The sequence below is a fragment of the Pinus tabuliformis genome, chromosome 3_1 (genome assembly GCF_031772625.1).
Source record: "Pinus tabuliformis cultivar Carrire ecotype Pingquan chromosome 3_1, CPIR1, whole genome shotgun sequence".
In the NCBI taxonomy this organism is placed as follows: domain Eukaryota; kingdom Viridiplantae; phylum Streptophyta; class Pinopsida; order Pinales; family Pinaceae; genus Pinus; species Pinus tabuliformis.
In genome coordinates, this window is record NC_142301.1 from 228,921,394 (window position 1) to 228,937,981 (window position 16,588).

General features: G+C 36.3%; 1 pseudogene; it reads right to left on the reverse strand.

The window, feature by feature from the left end:
• Nucleotides 1-492: 492 nt before the first annotated feature.
• The window catches only part of LOC149186631 (uncharacterized), a 74,975-nt pseudogene continuing 58,879 nt past the window's right edge, over nucleotides 493-16,588 (reverse strand).

The following is a 16,588-nucleotide window of genomic DNA, read 5'->3' on the forward strand; positions in this document are numbered from 1 at the left end:
ACCAAGGTATTTACCATATCTATTTTATTTTATCTTTTATTCCTACATTTTCCTGGATTTTATCCTTTTTTCCTACATTATATGCACATTAGAACACAAAGCAAAATATCCAACTCTAACTCATCTCATAAACAAAATATAATCAAAAGTATGCAATAAGTTGTGAGAATAGTTGGTTTGACTAAGCTAGGAGGTGAATTATGGCCAATTAAGGCCCATATAATTACTCAATGGTGAGGCTCATCACCAGGTAGCCTTATTCATTGGGCATGAAATCAAAGAGCAAAGACCAAACTCAAAATTGAAAATTGATTAAGTGAATTGAATTGACTATAAAAAACTTACTTCCTGAACTTACTTATGGCAGCAGACCATCGCAATTTGAGGGCTTCAAATCCTGATGATAACCACCCACATGATGAAGATTTATATACAATCATGTGTAATGATCCCTCCAATGTAACCAATCCAACAAATGGCTACTTATTTGAATCATATGTATATAGGCCACTCCAAGTTTCCACTAAACATATGTACATGATCCAAAAATACAATAAAATTCATCTCCCTTGATGACTGAAGAAAATTAGTAAAAGGATCCTGAATAATCCGAAATGTTACCTTGTCTTGGAAGTCAACAGAAATACAAGCACACTCTTCATTTTCCAATGCAAAATTTTTGTCAAGATGAATATGCTCGTTAAGTTTTTCATTCGCATCAAGAAAAACAAAACTTTGTTCTTGAAAATATGTATTTGAGGCGACCATATCATCAATAGAAAAGATGTACACATCCATAGGATCCAGGACAATCTCCTCTTCTTCAAAAGACTCCTCATTTTCTTTACTTGGAGGAAGATCATCATGTGCATGAGGCTCTAAAACAGCCTCTCCTTTATCACTTCTCTCCTCTTCATCATCTTCCTACAATGTTTGATGACTATTCTCTGCCATAATTACATTGTCTGAAACCTCTACACATGCTATCTCAAAATTACAATTTGCATGAATCTTCTCTTGGAATAGTGTTTCAGATCCTTGTTCATGCATTTAATTAGAAACCTCATCTTGGTCTTCACAAACCTGATCTTGAAATAAAAACCTAGAGAAAGAACAATCTAAAACAAAAAATGAATGACTATATTCATACCTTTCATTAAAATACTATCAAATCTGCTACAAAGATTCATCAAACTTGTAGGATGGAACATGACTATCATTCATAAGCATCATTTCTTCATTAAAATAGGGTTTAACATTCTCTTATTATTCTGAAATGTCTATGACATTTTTAATGCCATCATTGGAGTCCTACTTAGTTTCACTTTCATCCAAGGGAGAAAACACCTGTTCTTCTTAGTGATGGAAATGGTTTTCATATAATGCCTCTAGGATCCCTTCATCCATGAAATCTTCATCACCATAAATAGTTTCCAAATGATGAATAAAACCTTGAAAATTCTTGTAACAATCTTTTACCAGAAGTAAAGATAGATGTTCTTCTTTAAAATTTTCATAAAACATCATATGAAAATCAACAAGTGAATAAATACAACTAGGTGGAAAACCTTCATACCATGATCTTGATTTCTATTCTAAGGTGGCCATGAACATCTTGGTTAGACAATCCTCAGGAAAATAAATCTGTAGCCTATGTACATGCATGTGAAATTTGACCAAGTGAAGAGTAGAATAATCTCCTTTCTCTTCTTTGAATTTCGGCAAATAACTCTGCCAATCTACAAAGGGCATGCAGTTTAGAAAACCTAGAATATGAGCTCAATTCATAGGAGCATATCTTCAATTAGTTTAATCCACCTTGGAAACAGTTAAGTCAGCAAGAATTTCTTCAAACTACTAGGTTTTGTTTTTTGAACAGTGGAGTCTCCATGAATATTCAGAACCTTTGGATTCTTTTACACTAGAGTCGCCAGGTGAAAGATGCACAATCTTTCTTGTGTCTGATCACTTTTCACCATCAACAATCATATATGATCCTTTTAATTCTATCCTATGGAAGATATTATCTTACGTTCCCCAGAAACAATGCCAAAATATTATCCCCTATAATGTCTCAGGCTAAGGAGGAGATTGAAAGAGGTAACTTTAAACCACTTGCAGTTCAGTAGCTAGCCTACTAAACCAAAGAGGGATCTCTCTAATGATTTCTCGCCAATGGCCGGAAGAGAAATGGATTTTAGGCTAGATATAATAGCTTTAGTTTAGTTTTCGAAAATTTGGGGTTTTTAGGTTGCTAGACCAGGGATGAGAGCAAGCAATTAAGTTAAGGTGTCAAAGGTTTGTAGTAGCAGGCATAAAGAGGAGAAAGATAAAACTCTCTTATAATGGATTTAAGATTTTTTTCAATGTGGTGTAGGGTATGAAATATTAAGAAATCATAATGATCATGTATTAGTATGAATTCATTAATCTAGAAGAAGAGATACATAAACATGATTTTGCACATAAATAGAGCTTTGGATCTAAAGAATTCTGCCTATATGACTATAAGTAAAATCACATGAAGAAATAAAATCATTTTAAGGGAGATGAATTCATTCATAAAAAAATTGATATGGAAGAGAAACAACACCACAAACTCAGTACACAAGTATTCTTGAAAAATAGTTGCAACTACTCCTTGATTAATTGTATGAAAGCATAAGATACAAGTCCTCTCCTCTGAAGTCCAACCCCTCTATCTCTCAATGAGAAATGATACATATAAAATAGACTAAACCACTTCCCCACCTTGATGGGTCAAATCCCGAAGTGGTGGAACAACGCCTAAGAATCTCTCAACCAACAAGAGAGAGTGAGAAGGTAAAAAACAAACTCTTCTCTTACACTTTGATTTGATTTTTGCTTCATTTATGAGGCCTAATTAAGCAAAAAAAAACCTATCACTCTAATTTATTCCATAATTACATCATCAGGACTTTAAAATATCAAAATTATATCACAAAACCAAAATCTGGAAAAAATAAGCTTAGAAATACTACTACAGGTATAAGCGTAGCGCATTTATCCATAAGCGCAACACACTCAGTCATAAGCGCAGCGCCATCTTGCAAGAGGATTTTGGAAGCCTTTCTAAAGTTAGATGTAAAATCTAGGAGAACAGTCAACTAGAATTTCGTGTCTAGTTTCCATAAAAAATTGAATTTTTGAAACTAACCAATGGGAATCCCTTCAAAAATTGATTCTCCCAAGATGTCTCTATACGCACAACACCTTCTTCAAAATAGTGGCAGAAAGTGACTTTTTGACCTATTTTTTGGATTTTTCTCCCAATTTATCTTTCAAAAATCTTGAAAACATTGTTATCTGATAAGTATAGGTGATTATCTATCCAATCATTCAACGTTTTTTTCATTTGGAGGTTTGTAGTGAAAGTGTAGCACCAAAGGCGTTGCGCTTATAGCTGGGTCAAAATTATGGGTTTTTTCTGCGAATATGGGCCTCAAATATGGAGAGATATCTCTCTAAAAATAATAATTTTTGGAAACTTGAGAGAGGTTTTTGTAGATAAGGATGTTCAAAAGAACCTCCTCTCTCATTTTCTAGAAATTACTTTTCATTTTCTCGGAATCCATGCCACAACATCATGACTAAAACAGGAAATTAACTTGAAATTTTTTTATTTTCTGACATAGGTCTCCAATAAAGTTTCATATATCCCAATATGTCATACTTGTGTAAAACTTGAAGGAGGTTCTTTTCTCTTGGTATATGATTGAGAAAAATGTCTTCCACTTTTTTCAAGTTCATCTCCATTTGGTCAGAAACACGCTTTGAAGCAAAATCGTCCTTGTGTACCACAAATGACCCCTTGATGAGTTTGTGAGGCACTGATCTCTTTGATGTTAGATGGCTCAACTTTTAAGACATTTCATCCATTATTGTACTTCTTATTTTTAGTCTGTGTGGTCTTTGCTTCCAAGGTGAAACCCTAACTCACTAGGAGGAAGAATTAGGGTTTAGTTTTGGGAAAACATGGGATTTTGATAGTTGTGAGGAAATTTAGGGAAATGAAAGGGATAGGGAACTTGAAAAATTCTAGGAAAATTTGGAGGGATAGTGAGGGATTTTATAGAGTTAGGGAAAGTGAAAATTTAGAATTTGGGTGAGTGGAAGGGTGCAAAACAAGAGAAACACAATCCTGTGGTTAGGTGTGCTCTGTCTAGGGTTTAGGTGAAAATGATGAAATTCGAGAGTGGGTTTGATGGATGGTATTTAGGAAGATGTTGTTAGGATATACGAAGGTGTATGAATAGTAGGATACAATTTTTAACAACAATTCAACATGGAAATGATGAAATCTTTGAATATTGTTTTCAAAACCTTATGAGAGGGAAATGAAGCATTGAAATCATAATTAAGAGAACTAAGAGATTATTTAGGTTCGTGAGAGACCACCAACCTATATTTGCTACAACACAACCCGAATATAATGGAATAAATCAGTGCAAAGAGATTTGCAGCCTTGGAATGAAAACATAGCAGTTGCCAGGATTTATGAATGAGATGACAAATTTTGATGGCTTTGACCCTAATGACCTAATGGTGACAGAGAATTGAATGAGGACCATGATGATATGTCTCCGATGATGACGATGACCTTTCAGTGATGGTACATCCAACTAAGTGATGGCAATGGCTGGAACATGAAAATCTTGAAAGGAGCAACAATAGACCAGACACACTAAGCAGTGACCAAATTTTTATTTTTAAAACCTAATGATATGATAAAATTTGACCTGAAGAACCTAACAAAACCTTGTAAGAGCATATTTGATCACTAGTGACTGACATGACTAGCAGGAATTAATAGGCTATAGGTACAAAGAAGAGAGTTCATTACTGGGTAAGAGTTTGTGAATTTGAGTTGAATGGTATGCCAACATCAACACATTTGAATGTACTTCTTTTGGGATCATACAATATGTTTTTTGGTATTGACTAGTTGTCTATTCATAAGACCAAGGTGGATAGTTATGACAATGTTATTGAGTGCCTGGATGACAATGGGGAACAAAGAGTTTTGCAAGGTAAGAAGAAGGAAACATCAGTTAGAATGGTGAAAAATATGTAGGCCAGGAATAGTCATAGGAAAGGGTGTGTGTTATTCATAGTGAATATTTCTAGAGACAAAGGTAAGTAAGTTGAGGATGCGGATGTCTTGAGCAGGTACCTAGTTTTATAACAGTTTCAGGATGTTTTTCTGGAAGGGATTTTAGATTTTATGCCTCACAAGGAAGTGGAAATTTCTATTGAGTTGGTATTAGGGCCAACACCAACATCAAAGGCACTATATAGGACGTGCACACCAGTTTTAATGGAGTTGAAGTTGTATTTAAATGAAATTCTTGATAAGGGATACATTAGGCCAATTGTATCACTTTTTGTTGTACCAGTATTGTGTGTGAAGAAGGAGGATGGTACTCTGAAGTTGTGAATTTATTACATGTAGTTGAACAAGGTGACCTTCAATAACATGTATCTATTTCCAAGGATTGATGAGTTATTTGACCAGTTGAGTGGAGTAGAAATGTTCTCGAAGATTGATCAGGGATATGGATACCATTAGGTACACATCAAGGAAGAGGACATCTATAGGATTGCTTTCCATATTATCTATTGGCATTATGAGTTGTTAATGCTCTAGCTACTTTTATGTGCTTGATTAATAGTGTGTTGTGTCCTTATCTAGACAAGTTTGGTATTGTATTCATTGATGAAATACTGTTATATTCTACGAATGATGAAGAACATGTCGAACACTTAGCAACAATATTGAGATTGCTAAGAGAGAATCAATTGTATGCCAATCTTATCCAATGTAGTTTATTTAAGACATAGGTACACTACCTGGGGCATGTGGTCTCCAAGGAAGGCATAGCAGTGGAATGTGCAGCTCCCAGAAATATGGATGAGGTAAGATCATTCATGGAGTTAGTAGGGTATTATAGGAGGTTCATCAAGAACTTCTCATAGATTACTTATCCTATTACATAGTTTCAAAGGAAACGTAAGAAATTAGAATGGACAAATGAATGTGCTTCAAGTTTTGAACAATTAAAGTAGTTCTTGACAAATTTTCCTATTTTAAATATTGCAAATCCATATAAAGTGGTTTTGGTGTGCACAAATGCTTGCAAGCAAGGAATTTGTGGACTCCTTATGAAAGAATGATAGGTGGGATTCTATGAATCAAGGAAACTGAATGAGCATGAGAAAAATTATCCAACATATGATCTTGAGTTGGCAGCGATCATTGATGCATTAAAGATGTGGAGACATTATATTCTTGGTAGGAGGCTTGTACTGATGAGTGATGAAAATGCATTGAGGTATATATTTGACCAATTGAATTTGAATGTCAGGCAAGCTGTATGGTTGGCCATGATTGGTGAGTTCAACTTTGATATTAGGAACATTAAAGGTAAAGAGAACAAGGTTACAAATGCTCTTAGTAGGAGGATACAGGTGAATCATATAACAACTATGAGCTCATATGGGACATACTTACAAGATCAATTCTCGTAAGAAGGACAACAAGAATATAGGTATAGGGAGTTTATGCATATGTTACAATAGGTACAGGTGATCAATGTCTGGACTAACATCTCACAGTAGATGGCTTGGTCAGATTTAGGGACATGATATATGTGCTCGACAACGATGAGCTCAAGAAGCTTATCTTGAGGGAATTTCATGATAATCCATATTCATCTCACCTAGGATATCATAAGACATTGACAACAGTCAATAAGTTCTAATATTAGTCGATATTGAAGAAATAAGTGGTAGAGTTTGTGGCTAGTTTCTTGGAATTTCAATAGGTAAAAGAAAAGTATAAGCATCAAGGTGGTCTACTACAGTTGATTCCAATGCCAGAGTGAAGATGGGAGGTAATTTCCATGGACTTCATTACAAGTTTGCCGAGGACATCTAGACAACATGATTCTATTATGGTTGTCATTGACGGGTTGACAAATGTAGCGTAGTTCATTCCAGTGAAGTATTCATATTCAACTAATGATGTAGCATAAGTCTTCCTCAAATATATATGGAGGTTGCATGATGTTTCAAAGAAAATTGTGCCATAAAGGCATGCCAACTTCACTTCTAGAATCTAGAAAGACTCATTTTCAAGTTTGGGTATAGAGTTTGCCTTCAACAAAACTTATCATCCACACATAGAAGGACAGACATAGAGGGTCAATAGGATATTGGAGGACATGTTGAGGATGTATGTGATGCATCAACAAAAGATATGGGAGGAGTAACGTCCATTGGTTGAATGCGCTTATAATAATGGTTATCAAGAGTCATTGAGGACGAGTCTATTTGAGGCACTATATGGGTGGAGTTGTAATACTCCCATAAATTGGAGTAACACAATCAACAAGTTGTTGATAGGAGCAGTCATGTTAACATAAGTAGAACAAGAAATGCATGTAATCAAGAATAATATGAAGGAAGCACAGGATAAATAGAAAATTTATCTAGATCAAAATAGGTCTTTTAGGATTTTTAGGTTGGGTAATAAGTGTACTTGCGCATCAAGCCCAAGAAGAGGTCCTTGAGGATTGTATCATGTGCCAAGATGACACCTTAGCTTTATGGACCTCTCATTATTCTTGAAAGGATTAGACCAGTGGCATATCGACTTTCCCTTCTTTGGATAGTGAAATTCCATGATTTTTTCGATGTGTCATTTCTTAAGAAGCATGTTAAAAATGTTGATCATGTGATTGACTAGTCTATATTGTAGGCAGAACCATGTTGGCCTTCAATTTTGGTCATTTTTTCCTATCCTAAACCCATCCATTTACCACAATATTCCATCATATATCACCTACATACGCTTCATTTCACTTTTATTTTTCATATGTAGGTAACTAAATTAATTTTTTCAATTTTAGAGATTTTTGAAAAATTTGGTTTTAAGAGTCAATTTGGACAACACTAAAAATTCCCCGAATAGCTTTGTTAAAGTCATATGTGAAAGACACCTGGGTGAGGGATGAGCACATATTTTGAAAGCATGGGAACCACCGATGGATGAACACATATTGGTTCATTAAAACTGAGCAAATACAACCCCAGTCAACATTGGTCAAACTTGACCTGTCATTTAGAAATCCCTATTAAAAAGGGGCATAATATTATTTTTTGGGATTTTGCCTAATTTTGTCAACCAGACTTAATGAGTTCGACCTAGATGGCTGGATTAGGAAAGATTAATACTATTATATCTATTGTAGCTAAGTTTTTTGATAATTTTCTTCTTTAAATTGAGTTTTTGAACCATCCATGTTTGTAATTTATATTCAGAATATTCAAGACCTTTTGATAATTTGAAGGAAACTTTCTATTATTCTAAGTTGTTGTTCATGCTGTGGATATTTTCATAAGTTAGGTGTAGCTGAGAGTTCCTTAGGTGTACAAGGCAAGGTTGGAGGGTCACCATACCAAGCTAAGTACACTTTGATTACATGATCCAAAAATGGATCTTGGATAAACCTCTAAGTCTAAAAGACTTCATATAAGAGGTAAATCTTCAAAAAAATGGCCTAAAAGGCTTTATGAAGAAAATCACATCGGAGGAGGTCCAAGGCAGACTTAAGTGAAAAAGGGAAGCCACTCCCGATCACCGATCCCTGACATATTGGGTTGAAGGCAGCTACACAATATAACATAAGGGATTGGGCCGTGTGATATTACGATCAGCCAAATCAGCGGATCGACATCGGTCGATAACATGGGCTTAAGGTGGGACCCTTGGGCCGAGTGACGTTGCGATCACCGAATTTGACAGATCGACGTCGGCAAAGGCCATGCCATATGCATAGAATCTCAGGTGTATGTGATATGATATTACGACAATTCGTAATGCAATATCACATTGGAACTACACAACAAAGTGGGGCTACACATATATATGTGTGATGCGATAGCTGGACCTGACGAGGCTATAAGTGATAGTTGATATATTTTGAGATCTGTCAAATGACAGTTTTCTATGTATTTTTGTGTATTTAGTTTATTAAATGAAATATGAAGGGAAGCGGTGATGCGATGAAACTAGACATGAAAGGGTTTAGGAATGCAAATATATTATTTCAAGTCTGAAACAAGCGGGATTTCCGGAGGACCGAAGGTGGTAAGAGGTTTTGGCCAGGCTCCGCCAGAGCCCATACATTGGCTTCCATGTGTCAAGGCACTAGAGAGAGAAAACCACTCTTCTTAGGCGGTTAACTCCTATACGCATGGGCCACCCGAAATTAACCACAGTTGTTGGATCTAGATCTTCCAGATCAATGGTGGAGATGCGATAAACAATTAAAAGGTGGACCCGATAGAAGTATAGGATGAATTTATGGATATTTGAAGTCTGATGAATAGTGTTTTGGCGGATTTTTCCCGTGTTTGAACGTATTTCTCTGTTTCAATAGAGAATGTCTATTTTGGGAATTTCAGAGGCGCAATGGTCCCTTCTCTTATAGCACAGGTGACCACCTTCCCTGAAAGAATTAACAAAAGATTTTCAAATGCTCAGAAGGGGATTTGAGCGGACAGAGGCTGGGAGCTGAAGATCCCAAAGGGGAAAATGAACAGACAATCACCGATTGGCTTGAAATCCAAGAATGTCAGAGACAGGGGGTTGTTATTAGAGTTGTTACTGAAACCAGGCATAAGCAGAAAGCGAATCCAAAGGGGAAGCTAAGGTATAAGAGAGAAGCGCAAAAAGGCAGCAGCCAAACAAGTAGCGCAGAAAGAAAAATCTGAAGCACACGTAACCAAGGGAGTCACTTGGAGTTCAAGTGGAAAGCTAGAGGGTTGTAAACTGATAGAGAGTCGAAGAAGCTAGAGCCAAGAGCTAGAGCTAGAGCCAGAGCCAAGAGCTAGAGCCAAGAGCCAAAGCCAAGATCCAGAGCCAAAGCTGAGAGCCAGAAAGCTGAGAGCTTCAAGAGCTAGGGGATAAAATGGTGTCTGAACCCACTGTTTCTGTGTAAAACAACAGGAGTTGAGCCAAGAGCTTGTAAAAATGACTTATACCATAATCCCAGAGAGCCTAGTTGAGTTGACTAGAGCTGATAGAGATGTAGCCTACGAGTTTTGGGTGAACTAATAATTAATATTATTGTTCTATGTGTGTTTTATTATTGCATTTTCTCTGCTACTTTATTCAATGTTATATGTATTTATATGTTAGTTCAAGCACATCAAATTACATCACAACAATAGAATTTAAAGCACATAATTAGTTAAAAACAAACACCAACATACACCTATATTTTCAAGAATTTTTAATTCCGCATTAGTTAATTAATAAGACTTGGGAATATTTAATGCTTTGGAAGTGGGAGAGGTTCTTGTAAGTTAGACAAGAAGCCTAAGTGCCCCATTTTCATATCAGGTGGTATCAGAGCTTAGGTTTGGTTAACCTCACCTTCAAATAAGGTTATATCAGGATGCTTGATTGACAGAGCAAATATTGCTTGCTTGAAAGGTGTTTGGGCAGTCAAGGATTGATTGCGTGATTGAGGTATGCTTGTTTTGCAAACTGACTATTTTCTGAGTTTGCAAAGGTAAGGGGAAAGCTATTAATAGCTCAGTCTAGGAAGGACAAGAAGGAAAGAGAGCCGAAGGCACTCTTCTTATCCCAAATAACCTCAAGGCAATACTTGGAGCACAAGAGTTTTGTTGCAAAGGGTTGCTGAATAAACTCTTTATTTATCTTATTGAAGTTCTTTTGTTCATTGGCATAATGACAACTTCTACAAGTTGGTCCTCAAATTCTGCTTGCTTCACAAGATTCTTTGATGAAGACATGAAGCAATAATTTTCCACCATGATGCATATGGTGAGAGAAATGTATGAGGATGGAAGGAAGAGTAGCAGACTTAGAGATCAGTTGAATTCCATGAAGGAAGAGAAGTAGTTTCTTTCTAACAAATTGCAAGAAATGGAGAGGCAACTTCATATTGCAAATATGAACCTGAAAAGGGTGCATGAGGTGGAGACACAACTCTTTGTTCCCCAAGAAGCCTTGGCCAAGTATCAGCTTGAAGAATGGGTAAACCATTCCAATTTGTCTTCAAATTCCTCTAAGGATGATTATATTGGTTCTTTTGAAAAACATACTAGAGGCATAAGTTCGAAGCTAATGTCCAAGATGGGCTATGAAGGAAAAGTGTTGGGTATACATGCAAAAGGTATTGTTGAGCCAATAATGATTGAGGAAAGGCCTAATATTTGGGTCTTGGCTATGGACAAGCTTATGGAGAAAGTTCCAAAGCTGCCATGAAGGCCATTGAAATAGCTCCAAGAAGGGGTTGCATTGCAGGTGTTCAAAATCACACACTTGAACTAGAGAGTTGGGGAGAATTTAATAGTCTTGAAGAGATTGATGGTGCTTCAAAGGGAGCCACTTCTTCATTTGATTCACCTATTCTTGAAGGCAATAAAGGTGAAAGAGAAAGGTATAAATCTGGTTCTAAACATTTTCCTTTTGATTGTGCAAAGCATGATAAATTTCCACATATGTATGGGAAAAGGATTGGATGTTCCTTTTGTGGGTTGGATAACCATAATGTTTCTAGATATTGGAAGAGAATGGCAACATATAGGAAACTTTTGAAGGAAAAAAAGAAAGAATCCAAAGGTCCATTGGACAAGGAAAATCATGTTGTCAAGAGGTTGCACATGCAGTGCACTTACTGCCATAAACAAGGACATCTTGCTAAAATGTGTTGGACACCGAATCTAGCAATGGTTCCACTAAAGTTGAATAAAGTGGAAAGAGAAGATGGAACAAATGGAAGTGAAGATTCCATGAATGACGTGTCTCAGAATGATTCACATGATGATGCTGATGTGCAGACAAATGTAGTACCTTTGAAAGGGATTGGTAAGGGATGACTAAAGTTCTTATCCGATTAAGATTGCATGTCTATTGATGCATCTACATTATATTTCATTTCAGCTTCGAAAGTACTTTGTACTTAGGTGAAATTTGAAGTATGAAATGCATGCATGAGCAGGAGATGCATGAACACAGGGATGTTGATGATTTCCTTGTTTTTGAACATGTATGTGTAAGTAACTCTAGGGTTGATTGCTTTGACATGCATGTGATTCCATGTTGACTTGGGAGAAGTTAACTTGGTCTCCAAATGGAGACAGTGATGAAGTGTTTCATCTTTTGGAAAAAGAGTCCTAATGGTTTTTTTCTACATGCTTGAGTTGAGCGGTCATTTGTTAAAAGGCATGTTTTGTGGGCTTGTTATCTAGTCCATCATTTGTATGCAGATATAAGACATGGAGATGTTCACAAGATGTGAAAATCTGTTTCTTTTATTGAAGCAGGAGTTTAGGCCATCCACTTGTTGTCTGTTTTTTTGTTGTTGTTAACAGTTGTTGTTGACAACTTATCGAATAGGTACAAATGAAATTTTTGTGGAGAAGATCTACTTCACATTTTTTTGAGCCATGGATCAATGATCAGGGCAAAGAAGTTCAAACCAGCTTCTATGACCATTTCAATAGAAGTTCTGCAGGAAGGCAAGGAGGAAGACAGTTCTTCCCAGGAAGACTAGCCCATCCAAGAAGGGATGTGGTTAGAGACTTTGGTTTAGAGGCACTATGCTAGGAAAGTGTGTGTAGGCTGAATGAAGAGGGTTTTGTTACTCTCAGGTACTATTCAGATCAGTATATCAGTCTTTTGGAGACCAAAATTTCTTTTAGTGGGAAGGTGTGATAAAAAAATGGATCCTGGATAAACCTCTAAGTCTAAAAGACTTCATATAAGAGGTAAATCTTCAAAACAATGGCCTAAAAGGCTTTATGAAGAAAATCATATCAGATGAGGTCCAAGGAAGATTTAAGTGAAAAAGGGAAGCCACCCTCGATCGCTGATCCCTGACATATCGAGTCGGAGGAAGCTATGTGATATAACATAAGGGACTGAGCCGTGTGATATTGTGATCACCGAAATCAGCAGATCGGCATCGGTCGATAGCATGGGCTTAAGGCGGGACCCCCCAAGCCAAGCAAAATTACGATCACTAAAATCTGTGGATCAGCATCAACAAAGGCCATGCCATATGCACAGAACCCCGGGTCTATGCGATATGTGATTGTGACAAGTCACATCGCAATATTGCATTGGAACTACACAACGGAGCTGGGCCACACATATTTATGTGTGATGCGATAGCTGGATCCAACGAGGCTATAGGCGATAGTTGATATATTTTGAGATCTGTCAAACAATAGTTTTCTATGTATTTTTACGTATTTCATTTATTAAATGAAATACGAAGGGAAGCGCCGATGTGATGAAACCATACCCGAAAGGGTTTAGGAATGTAAATATATTATTTCAAGTTTCAAACAAGCGGAATTTTGGGAGGACCGAAGGTAGTAAGAGGTTTCGGCTGAGCTCCGCTCGAGCCCATACATTGGCTGCCACATGTCTAGGCCCTGGAGAGAGAAAAACACTTTTTTTGGGCAGTTAACATGGACCGCCTGAAATGAACCACAACCGTTGGATCTAGATCTTCTAGATCAATGGTGGAGATGTGATAAGCAATTAAAAGGTGAACCCAATGGAAGTATAGGATGAATTTATGGATACTTGAAGTCCGATGAACAGTGTTTTTGCAGATTTTTCCTGTGTTTGAACATATTTCTCTGTGTAAATAGAGAACGTCTATTTCAGGAATTTCAATGACCTGATGGTCCCTCCGTTATGGCATAGGTGGCCACCTTCCTTGAAAGCATTAACAAATGATTGTTGAATGCTCAGAAGGGGATTTGAGCAGACAAAGGCCAGGAGCCAAAGAGCTTGAAGGGGAAAATGAACAAACAATCACCTATTGGCTTGAAAGCCATGAATGTTAGAGACAGTGGGTTGTTGTTGGAGTTATTACTGAAACTAAGCATAAGCAGAAAGTGAAGCCAAATGGGAAGCTAAGGCATAAGAGAGCAGCGCAAAAAGGCAGTATGCAATCAAGCAATGTAGAAAGCAAAAGCTGAAGCGCACGCAGCCAAGTGAGTCACTTGGAGTTCAAGTGGAAAGCCAGAGGGTCGTAAACTGACAAAGAGATGAAGAAGCTAGAGGTAAGAGCTAGAGCCAGAGCCAAAGCCAAGAGCTAGCCAAGAGATAGAGCCAAGATCCAGAGCGAGAGTCGAGAGCTAGAAAGTCAAGAGCTTCAAGAGCTAGGGGATAAAATGGTGTCTGAACCCACTATTTCTGTGTAAAACAACAGGATTTGAGCCAAGAACTTGTAAAAAGGACTTATACCATAATTCCAGAGAGCCTAGTTGAGTTGACTAGAGCTCACAGAGACATAGCCTAGGAGTTTTGGGTGAACTCCTAATTAATATTGTTGTTCTATGTGTGTTTTATTGTTGCATTTTCTTTGCTACTTCATTCACTATTATATGTATTTATATATCAGTTCAAGCACATCAACTTATAGCACACCAATAGAATTTAAATCATATAATTAGTTAAAAGAAAACACTAGCATACACCTATATTTTCAAGCATTTTTAATTCCGCATTGGTTAATCAATAAGACTTGGGAGTATTTCAAGCTTTGGAAGTGGGAGAGGTTCTTGTAAGTTAGACAAGAAGCCTAAGTGCCCCATTTTTAGATCATTACAGTAGTATAATTTTTATGTCAGTATTTCTTATTTCAGATTTGTTCCTTAGTTATTCAGATGTGTGATGATTTTTGTGTAATTTTGAGATTATGATAGTTTAAAATAAAATTTTCATGTGAAAGGACAAACAAGAATTTAAGTTAAATTCTCTTTCTATCAAGTTATGAATCATAGATATTTTCATCCTTTTTGAATTTCTTTTATTATTTCTTGAATTTCACCTTTATTTGATGCAATGGTAATGATATTGGAGTACATCTATGAGGAAGGACAACCAGGTTCTCCTAAGTTAGGAGCCTCTTCTTTTTCTATCTACACATTATAGACTACTTCTATTTAGTTTTTCTTCTTGGGGACAATATTGTGAGGAATGACAAACAAGATCTCTTAAGTTAGGAGTCTCTTATGTTGCTTGCTGCATCTTGAACAAGAAACTTGTTAGTCTTTTAAAACTTAGATTATATATGTAATATTCACTTCGTTTAACTTTACAGTCTTACTTCCTAATTTGGTTTCACCTTAAATCGATATATTTTGGACATGGTTCCAAGTCAACAAACCCCAATTGACAAGTAAAACACATGTGTTAGTTTACTTAGTACATTGAACTTACTTTTTTGGAGTTGTTGTTGGGGAAGTCTATTCAAAGTTAATCAAAATAGGAAGCTTTAAACAAAAACATAAAAAATAAAAAGATAAAAAACATAAACATAAAAAAATAGATAGGATTTTTCATTATATTCATTTATGCCTAGAAAAAGAGATGAAAATGGTAGATACATAAAATAAGACCCCCTAATTACTAAACCATTGGTAGAAGCAGGACTACCTCCATTTCAATTAACTACACCAATTGTTGGAAAACAAACTTTAGAAGAGTTAGAGGAAAAACAACATTTAGGACAAAAGTTAACTCTTGTTGAAAGACAAAATTTGTTAGCTTATGAAGTGAAGAGAAAATAGAAACACATAAAAACATCTTCTAGAGGAAAACAAAGAGAGACAAGAAAACCAATTGATCAGCCTATTCTTGAACAAATAAATCATCCTCTCTTTCAAAAAATAAAACAAGTTGTGTTGAAAATAATACTAAGAGGGGGGGTGAATCAGTATTATTTAGTCAAATTCTTCTTCAATTTATACAAAGAGTTGTATATGCTACTTCAGTTAATGAAAACAACGTGTATATGCAACTCTGACTAATGAAACTCGCTTATAACTTCCAGACTTCTAATTTAATTTATTCTTCATATGTTGATCATTAATATGTGTCAGAACTATATAACAGTAAGCAGGAAGAGAAAAGTAGAGCAAACAGTCACACAAAATAACACAAGATATAAGGTGGAAACCCAATGTGGGTGAAAACCACCTGCTGCAATATATCTCTTTCTTCTTTCAATTCAAAACTTCTTTTTACAATGATTCTGTACTGGTGCAGTCTTATACCAGCACGTAGGCTTTTACCTGTAGAAGGCTACAACCTTCTCTCATTCTCCAGCTTCTCCTAGAAGGGAGCTACAACCCCCTTAGCTCTTGTACTAGCTGAGGTACTAGTATGTAGGTGCTGACCTACAAAAGGCTTCAACCTTCTCTTTTCTTCTAGGGACCACATTTCATAAATTTTTAGACTGGATCCATGAACATCAATCAAACATCAAGTAGATCTGCAACAACCAATCTCCTTTGTACAAATACTGAATCAATTAATAACTTCTCAGAATGTTGTAACCAGAAAGTAGTACCAGTAACCAGACACCAATTCTGAACCCAGAACACTGCAGCAATAAACAAAAGCAACTAAAACATATTTCAAGAGACGTATGCTACTTCACCAATATAAACCTGCGTACATACGCATATATGCCAAAGCCAACCAACATATCCACAATATTCACTTGCT